Genomic DNA, 10409 nt, shown 5'->3' on the forward strand with positions numbered 1-10409 from the left:
TAATTAACTCGTGCTCCAGATGTATCTCCTTGTGCTGTGTGTATCGTACAAGCGTGGTAGGAATGTAGCCGGTATTTATTTGGTGCCTGGGAAAGTGTCAGTTATTGTGCTCTGAGTGCCCCTGGAAAGCCCTGATTCGGTTATGTCCAATACTTGATCCTCTGTGCCTGGAACCCGAACATCGATTATCGTCCACTATCTTCCTGGAACCACTCTCCTCGCGCTTTGTTGGCGTGAGTTCTTTCAGCTTCTGCCATGTTACTGTAGCATTTCACCTGAACTAATCGCATATCCGCAAATTCGTGAAAGGAAATTTAAAGTAAGTCACAGTTAGACAAATTATTGTTATTATTGACAAGGGCTATCCAGCTATAACTCTCTGTTGATGACAAAAGACATCATTGCCGCTCTGCCTTTTCATCAAAAAACTGTAGAAGAGAACTTTTTTGATATTAAAAATTTTCGTAATTTGAAGCAAAGATTGTAATTTTTCTTTTTGAATGCTTAAGTATTCCAATATGCTGCCAATTAAACATGGAACAAATTGAAAATTATGCTTAATGACAAAGTTGAAATTCCATCTTCAACTGTTAGAATCTTCTAGAATTTTTCGAAAAAAAAATTTTCATTATTTTTGTCGTATTCCCCAAGGGAGCCTCTATCACCCCTTAAGAGGAATGACGCCAATTTTGAATCGCCCTGTATGTATCTAACAGAACTCAATTGCCAAAACCCCATCAAACATTCAAACTACTTGAAATGTCGCCTGGGAACTAATTTCGCATCAGTTAATTATGTTCTAAAAGCAAATTAAGCTTCCATCGTGTTCCTTCGCCCGAAATTTGACACCAAAAGATTAACGGTATTATTAAATACTCTTAGATATTCCCAGTAGCATTTGAGAAGTGCCAAAAATGGGCTCAACATGAAAACTTTGCTGTTTAAAGGGTTTGAATGGCAAGTTTGCATATTTGACTAAGAGATAAAGACACACTTGGTAGCTCTTATTGCTAGATATTTTAAGTGTCGTTTCATATTCAAGTCAAACCATTTTTTTGTCTAGAGCTACTTTCCCTATAAATCAAGTTCCAAATGAATGTTCAAACGCATATTTGGATAGTTCTTCTTAAAACTTAGTCTCACATTCGTGCAAGCAATTTCACTTGGAGCCAAAATAAGGAGCAAACGTGATTGTTAAAGGGTCAGACATTTCCCAGAAGAATTACTTCACTTAGTGGACTGTGTAAAACGGTGACAAAAACAGGCATTTCAGAGCTTTGAAGGCTAAAAATCTAACAAAGCTGGCTACGTTCCATACTTGCTTTTTACTTCGCTTTTCGCTTTCTGCGTCAAAACTACTCGAATTTCGTCGGTTATGTGGTTATGCCTGAATCGAATTTTCAATTCTCTATCCAACAAGAATTATGTGGCTCAAATGGGGCTTGAGGAACTTCGAAAAAAGGAGCGTCATGTTTGAACATGATGTGAAAATGAGCAAAAATGAGACGGAAAACATGAAATTTTGGATAATCATGCACCTGAGTGTCTGATATTCAAATTTCCCTTTCTGGGTTAAAACTACTCGAATTTCCTCACTCAAGTTGTTATGACCCAATCGAATTTTCAATTCTCGGGAAATTTGTTGAACGTGACAAGGATAATTTGCTTCTGTTTATGTTCGAATCAACTCGTTATTATCGTTCCTGGAATTATCGTTCCTAGAGAATTGAGTATTTGGAAAATATAGAAAATAAGCCCGGGTAACACTGTGTTGAGTTGCGCTACTAAGTTGCTGCCGCTCTCTGAGTTAACGAGTTATAACTCATCCGTTCATGAGTTATAAGTGATTTTTAAAGCTTTACGAGACCCGAGACTGGGATTTTCACATCTGAAAAAGGGTTATTAACAGTTTTTTTCTGAGTAACGTTTTACTACTTTGTTTAAACAACTAAAAAAAGTAATCTAGATTTTCCCAGCAACAGAACTGAGTCCAAAGAAAGTCGACAAGTTTTCTTGTAAAATCGATCTCTTAATTTTAAACGTTAGAAAAAGCGCGGATTTTCTATTTAACAGCAGTGCTGTTTAGAAATATTTATCTAAACGTTAAGAAACGCCAGTTTCCAAGAGTTTTCCAGTAAATGATTACAAACTGTCGGTTTTTCAGTCCGGGGAAAATATTTTTCGAAAAATACCCAGAAATAATTATTAGGGTTTTGTCCATAATTCGAAGCTGCAAAATGTTTTCCAAACATTTTTGCAAATCGGTTAAGAAAGCGAGTGTTCCACTAAAATGTATCTTATAATTTTTCACAGAAAATACTTTAATATTGTCAGTATTTTAAATAAAACAAAGAATAATGCGATTTTTGGGTAGAAAGAATTGCTTAATAGAAACTTTGTTAAAACTGGAATGACCTTTGGCTGGAAAGAAACTTTAAAAATCTTCAGAGCGATGGGCGGCGAATTTTCCAAATAATTTTTTGAAAACTTTTGCATCTGGTCATTTTCTCAATATAATCCTAATTACTTTGGGTAAAAAACTGAATTAAACTATTTGGTTTTGTTCTTGGCTAAATTCGAATCTGAAATGGGGTTTCTAAAGTTCCCAACAAACCGATGAATGAGGCGAATTTTCTAGTAAAATTGATTTTGCATTTTTGACTGAAAAGACCCCATGATTGGCCGAAAAGAAGAAAATCCTCAGAAAATAATGGTTTTCTATTAAAATTAATTAAACCCTAGTGGTTTTCGGGAAAAAAACGGGTGGAATCTTTCCCTTATTCTGTCCGTTTTTTGATAGATAATTGTTTGATTTTTGTTCCAAATTCGAAGCTCGAAAACTATTTCAAAACTTTTTACAAAGCAACGAAGGAGTCGAAATTTATTTCACAATTTTTCGCGGAAAATACCTTAAGATTGTCAGTATTTTTAAGTAAAACGTTAGAAAATTGAGCATTTAGAAGAAAGAGAAACTTGGCTAAAACTGGAAAATTCTGAAATTTTGAAGAAATAAAAAAAAATCATTATTAATAAATGGCCCTTAATCTAAAAACAAGTTAAAAAATGTCATCAACATTTTTCCAGCAACAGAACTGAGTTACTGCGCCGGTGCGTTGTGTTGGCACACCAAGCCTTTTGCGTCGCATTGCGCTAATTCCTACAAATTCACTGAGTTACCCAGGCCTTATAGAAAAACTTTCCTTCTGGTTATACTCAAAGAAATGCGTCATTATCTTTCCTGGCATTTTTTTTATTATCCAATTTGAACTTTTTCAGAAATTTAGTAGCGCGATATTTTTCGACAGAGCTTCCAAAATAAGTTAAAAATATTCCGTTCTCTTAATGGAAGGCCAGAAGATTGAACTGCACCCAACTATTTATATTCCAATTTTCGCGTTATTGTCGATCCTGGAATTTTTTTGAAAAGTTCGGTTTCGGTCGTTAAATTTGGGTTAGAGCGGGAGCTTGCAAGCTCTCTTAAAAAAATGTACTTGTAATGCGGAAGCGATTTGAATTTTTGGAAAATCTTTGGAAATTTTTGGAATTTTTGGAAAAAGAAGCTCAATTTGGTTATACTCGAAAAAGCGCTTTAATATCACTCCTGAAAACTTTTTAAAAATCATAAAATTCGGACTAAGTTTAGGGGGGTGGCATCTTTACATTTTTGCAAGCTCTGCTTAAAACTTTTCGTTCTTTTAACCTCTGTTAGCCGCTAACCTATAAGCTAGAAAATTGAGTCTTTGGAACTTGATACAAAAAATCCCATTCTGTTTACATCAGAAAAAACCGCGTTATCATCGTGCCTGGAAAATTTCAAAAAACTCTCAAATCTGGACCAAGTTTAGGCGTCTCAGTAATATCGGTTTAAAAGCTGTGCTCTTAATTCAAAGGAGCTAGATAGTTTAATTTTTAGAGCGCGACCAGGAAAATTTGATTCTCTTCATATTCGAATAGCTCTGCTTAAAAAATTCCCTGCTCTTTACGCGCAAGAGCTAAAGAATTGAGTTTTTGGAACATGATAGGAAAAATACCATTCTGTTTATATGCATAAAATTCGTTTGTGTCGTTCCTGGAACACGTTTTAAAAAATCGCCTTTTTCGATTGCAAATTAATTCACTTTCCGGACGATTTTAATTATCTGTATTCTCAACGGTTTACCCCAGCTTTTGACTGTAGGTACAGACACAATGGGATGGAAATGACCACAGCGCAAAAACCTCTCCAGGCGGAGGTTAACTTTGGGGAGTTTCTCCACGTGTCTCCTGGCAATTTATTTAATTTAGTTTTCCATTACTTTAATTTGTTGTTTTATTTGAAGTTGAGCGAGTTTCTTCCATATCTGGTTTGTGTTTGTATTTTTTGCATAATTGGCAAGGATTTCGTACTAGTGGACCTTCTAGGTAACTCGTTTTGTATTTCACATTTGGGGACTTGAAAACCTATTCATGCTCTCCCCATTTGTCCATTAGTTTTTGATATTCGCCCGCGACTTCTGTTTGAAGTTTAGTAAGGTTTCGTATCAAAGACCGGTGATCTGACAACACATCTAAAACCTTGTTGGATACTGCATGGAAATGACTTGAGAAAGCTGAAAATTAGCAAAATTGCATGCGATTTTCATAAACAAATTCACTAAAGCTTCATTGCCGGTTTAACATACATTGCCTCGACTTCATCACTATCCAAACTGACTCCAAACCTATCGGACAAACAGGTCTAAAAACTGAATATTTTCCGATCAAACTAATGAGCTCCATTCCGGATTTTCAAGTCACTGGAAGGAAGGCGAAATAACGGACATAATCGAATTTGCGAGATGCGAATGGAAAGGCAGATCGCGATCGCAATTTGCTGCCTATAGAAATCCGATCTTGAGGTTTTTATAGGGAGCAATCGATAAAATGTGGACCAGCAGATTTTCAGCTGACTCTTCTAATGTGAGCTATCGGCCAGGAGGGGAAAATGTATTTAATAAGTTCCTTTGTTCCGCCCGATATTGAAGCTGAGCCATGAGAGAATTGATGGAGGATTGTCTGGATAGCAACGAATCCAATGAAACCGTGCATTATTCAGTCAATATGAGACTAGAATAATTCAGTTTTCAATGTGTATAATTGATGATTTTCATCGTGCAATCAATTTAAGAATTCCTCAAGTTTGGCAATTTAATAATGTGTTCGGTTCGGTATTAAGACAGATAAATAAACTAATTTTGTAATAATCCAAAGAAGAATATAAATTAAATAAACTATATCCGGCTCGAAGGACCAACAGTAAGGCAAACAGCAATTAACACCAAGATGCCAATAATTTTCGGGAAATTTTTTTATGGAACTGTGAATAATAGTGAATGAAATAAAACGAAATAGAAGAAAATCAAAACTGACACATAAAATAGTTCGACACATGTTCTTGCTGGCGAATTTCAAGGCACATTTATATGAAATACATATATCCAAAAATTGAAGAGGGAATTTGAGTTATTGACTATGCAGACCGGCGTTTTTTGAAATAAAAGATCATTGAAAACCATTTCATTTCCTATTTGTCTCAAAGATCGGCTTATTGCTCAGGCAGATAAAGTGAAACCTCGTAAATCCGTCCGTATTTTAAACCTATACAGGTTAAAGCGAAAGGTAAATGAAATCGACGGCGACTCTTTGATCCATCGCCTGTTTCGTTTGTAGCCGATTTTCCAGCTAATGAAACTCAATCCTGAACATATAAAAGATTTGAAACATCTCCAGGTTTAAAAGTGCGCCGTAGACGAGTTTTAAATTGCCACTCATCGGTAATCTGTTCACTTAATTGCCACTCTAGCGCTGAAACGTAATTCCAGGAACCGATTATGTGAATTTCTCATTCAGTTTGCGGGCTTAAAAGCGTGTGATTGAACAAGAAATTTAATCATAATGCCCTTTTCGAATTGAATCTATGAGACACCGAGGGAGGTGCACATAAAGCCGAGTCTTAGGAGACGGAAATTGAAAATAAATAAACGTTGAAAAGAAAACACCGACTTAAGCCCAAGATCCCCAGTGCTTTCTCTTTTTTAATACACAGTTTATAAAGGGCCACCTTATTTCACTTCTGCCTTTCACTAACTTTGATCCTAAATTTTTTTGAGATTTTTAAGCCGTTTTTTCAAATTTGATTTTTTGCGCTGTTCTGACTAATTGATTTTTGCCTTTGTGTGGATTGTTTGACTCAAAAAAATTATCCGGCCCGAAGGACCAATTAAAAGGTGAAATCCTGCACTATTTACAAATCATGTAAGTTTTCATGGCTGTATTTCTAAATTCAACATAAACAATGGTCCTGGGTTTCAGTAATTTTTTTAGAATATCTAAACTATAACGATACTGTCTACACGAACAAACTGATGATGGTGGAAAAATACTGAAACGTTTTTTAATGACTAAATTGTGATATTCCTAATAAATGACTGAAACCCACGAACATTGTTTATGTTGACTATTACAAAGTAGAAACCTACAACACTTGCATTAATGGAGTTTCAGTTGAATACAATGGAAAAAGTATTTATAGTTCCACGAGCTGAAAGCATTTTTCTGATTTATTCTCAGTCGATGCGCTCTAATACAAAATTACAATTTCTGACTTAATTTAATTTAAAAGTGAACCTTTCAATCTACGCATATATTCGTCTGTTATTTCGTTATACAGGCTAAGTAAATTGGCAATTAGCATGCGAATTTTAGCAACCTTCCAAATTGGCAAAGAGCGTTAATTAGAACACATACATTTTGCTGAAATTCTCGCATTCTGTGAAAGGCCCTTATTTGCATTCAAAGCTTCGCTGCTACCTTAAAAGGTTTCAAAAGACTTTTGTATCCAAATTGAATTTTCAGGTCATTTTTTTGTGTCGTGAGAAGCATTTGTTTACATGATATTGAAATCGCATTTCCAATGCAACAACGTATTTTTTTCTCACAAAGAGAAATTAATCAAATGGTTTTCCTGCAATCAATTTGATCATTTACTTGCACGAAAATATATCCAAACTATGAAAATGTGAATGTTATCAAAATGAGCTCAAAGAACACGGTGAACTGAACTTTTAAGGATGTACAACTCCAGGCAGTGACATAAGTTTTATTGGGTATTCTTTAAACCCATTTCTCAAATTTTATCTTCAATCAAAAATACTTTTTTCTACAGAATATTGGATAAGATCAAGTAAAATCCATTTGCAGAATTTCACAGAGCGACTAAAGATCAAATAAAACGCTTGCAACCCTCAAAAATGTAGTAGATAAATAAGATAAAAGAACCGGACAAAATTGTGATTTACAAAAGATAGAAAGACGTTTTCTTAGGGTAATTTTTTATGTGAGAATACGGAATGGAGAGGAGAAGATGTTAAATACGTTCAAAATGCAGCCATTAGTCCAGCCACTAAACAACAAAAACAAAACTGCAATCGCCAACAAAATTTAGCAAAAAAACCAATCAACTGAATAGCTTCGACTGCAGCTTGATGAAGCTAAAGAAAGCTATAGGGAACAACTGGAGGAAAAATAATTTGAGACCGATGAAAGAAAAGATCAGCCAGTCCATGAAATAATCCTGAAGACGAAAAAAATTAACAAAAGAAATGACGGAGAAAATAAGTACAGCAGTATTAATGAAGAAAACGAAACCATTTAAGACACAGAAAGTGCGTGGGTTGAACCTGAATGATAACGATCTAAACTGCAAAATGTGAAGAATAGTGAGGCGATATAAGTTCAAGTCAATCAGAATCAGAATTAATGAACAAAACTGGTAAAAAGATGATGATGCAGGTGCCAAAATAAGAAATTGAATTCCGGATTCTTGTTTTTTTAGTAGAGAGTATAAAAGTGTTATAATAACGTGGAAATTACCTAGAAATAGTTTTTGATATAAGTGCAGTAAAAAATGAAAATAGTATGAAAAAAATTCGGTTTTCTTGGAACAAATTAGTCCTTTTCAAACACCATTTTCTTAAGCATAAAAATGGGCAACTTTGCTCTAATTTATCCGTCGTTGTATACCTTATAGTTTACAAAAAACTTCAAATTTGAAACACTCAACATTTAAGATAATTTATGTATATTATTTTTTTATATATTGTCAAGAACAAAATTATAAATAATTTATAAAACACATTTTATACCACAAAAGCATTGTTTGAATGTCCAAATGCTTGCTTACGTGGAAAATAACAAAAATGAACAACTCAGGAAACCGATAACAAGCTTTCAGGCATGTTAACAAACAAACATTTCATAAATTGAACAAAACACTTTATTTAAATTGCGCATTTTTTTCAGCTTTGCTGATAAAAGCAGGAATTATGGAAACTTGGTACGTTCACTAGCAATTTACAGCAGCAAAACATAGTTCCATCTTGTTTGCTTTGATGGCAAATCGGTAAACTTTTATATTTCAAACAAAACATAATTTATTTCGGCTATTTTTGGAGTTTCATTGCGCGCAGTTAAGTTCAAGAACCTATTTTTAAATACTGACTTTTAAAACTTAACTAGTGAAATTGGCACAATTTTCCAAAATTCCGAGATTAGTTAGGCCTTAAATTATTGACGCTTCTCTCATTAAATGCAATAAATCCTGATAGAGTTTTAAAAAACTGGCCAGTAAACATGTAAAACCGAAAGTGAAAACTGTTCCAAATCGCATATCTCACATCAAAGAAACAAAATATATAAACAACGTCCAACATCCACCCGAAAAACATATAAAAAATCCCACCTGACAATTGAAGCAATCCGTCCATAAATAATAAATATTCTGGATTAAACACGGCAAATTACACTACGGATATTCGCATTTTTCGGGAAACTTGTTGCGTCGGGATGAACGCGACGCTGCTTTCTCGATTCTGGTCCGAGTGAAACTGCGTCGCGACGCCAGCGGAGCCCCCGAATTCACTCGCTGACGACGCCGCTTCCTTCGGGATAACTGAATAACGTAAATCTTAATAGTTGATTAATTGGTAATGTGACCTCATTGAAATTTGATTTACTCCGGTGTCTACAATGAACGTGATTGATGGCAGATTCTATTTCGAGACGGGAAATTAAATTTCGGACAGATAAATTGATTCTTTACACTTTGGGGACTACTGAAAGTCATCGTTTACATGTGGAAGGTCGTTGAGACTAACGCTCAATTTCCTATTGGCTAAAACTGTGTTATAGCGTTTTTTTATTCTTATTTTTGTCAGGTCGTGTTCAACCTTCTTTGAGCGCTTCTGTATCTTTTGCTACGTGAAATCTTTGTTCCAAAATGATAGTAGTTAAACCAGTCTTCCACCAATATTTTCTTTTTGTCCTTAGCCCCTTCCGTTCTATTTTCTCCTCATGGGGCATGAGGAAAAATTGTCATTAAGAAGTACGTGGTCCAGATTTGCTATTTTTCTTACGTTAACGCCATCAGTTTTCTACTGTGTCCAGTGGTTCTTAATACTTCTTCGTCCGTGTTTCCAGCAGACCAAATATCATACATTCTTAAGTATCGATCGCCAAGAATTAAAGGTCATGAACAAACTCCAATTGTTTTCTAGTGTAAGTTTTATTTTAAATTAATTTATTTTTGTCGATACCTTCTGGAAAATTTTTTGAGTTTTTTTTATCCCATGATTACTGCAAGTACCGTCTAATCTTATTAATGACAGACGGTTCTTTCGTTATTCCCACCATTCGGTCTTTCCCATACTTCCTCTTCAAATATCTGCTGTGAGTACGCATTATGGAAAATAAGGAGAAAAAATAACCTTGCTTGACTCCGCTATCAATTTCTCTCTGATTTGCCACAATGTTTTCTGCCCATATTATTTTTTTTTTTCAGTAAAATGCCCGTGTTGTTCTGGATTTGCTACCTCGCTTTTGATTCATGAACAATCAAGAATAATTGCTTTTCTACCGAGTCTTCCAAAATCAAATTTTCTCAATTTTTGAGTCAATATATATAGATGGTTGTGTATTAAATGAGCCAAGGCTCAGGTTTTTAGCTTTACTAAGTTTTTTCTTATGATTTTTTGCAATAATGTTGTCTACTGTGTTTTTGTCCAGTTTGCTGTTTTGAAATGAACTATTAAGGATGTACAACTCCAGGCAGTGACGTAAGTTTTATAGGGTGTTCTTTAAACCCATTTCTCTAGTTTTATTCGAAAATCGATTTTTCTACAGAATATTGGATAAGATCAAGTAAAATCCGTTTGCAGAATTTCACAGTGCTACTAACGAACAAATAAAACGCTTGCAACCCTCAAAAATGTAGTAGATATAAATAAGATAAAAAAAACGGACAAAATTGTGATTTAAAAAAGATATAAAGACTTTTTTTGAAGTGATAACTTTTTATGGGAGGGTGAACCGATTTTTCTCGGTCACGGCGAGCC

At 34.6% G+C, this 10409-nt stretch overlaps 1 long non-coding RNA gene across 1 annotated transcript in view; it reads right to left on the reverse strand.

Moving 5' to 3' along the window:
* The window catches only part of LOC109533551, a 58692-nt gene extending 49536 nt beyond the window's left edge, over positions 1 to 9156 (reverse strand). Inside the window, exon 1 of the long non-coding RNA XR_002171540.2 lies at positions 8759 to 9156. This is a non-coding gene — a long non-coding RNA (uncharacterized LOC109533551). The remainder of the gene's footprint in view (positions 1 to 8758) is intronic.
* Between the last annotated feature and the right edge of the window lie 1253 nt (positions 9157 to 10409).

This window comes from Dendroctonus ponderosae, unplaced genomic scaffold, assembly GCF_020466585.1.
Source record: "Dendroctonus ponderosae isolate FM_Combo_2020 unplaced genomic scaffold, Dpon_F_20191213v2 Dpon_F_20191213_1, whole genome shotgun sequence".
In the NCBI taxonomy this organism is placed as follows: Eukaryota; Metazoa; Arthropoda; class Insecta; order Coleoptera; family Curculionidae; genus Dendroctonus; species Dendroctonus ponderosae.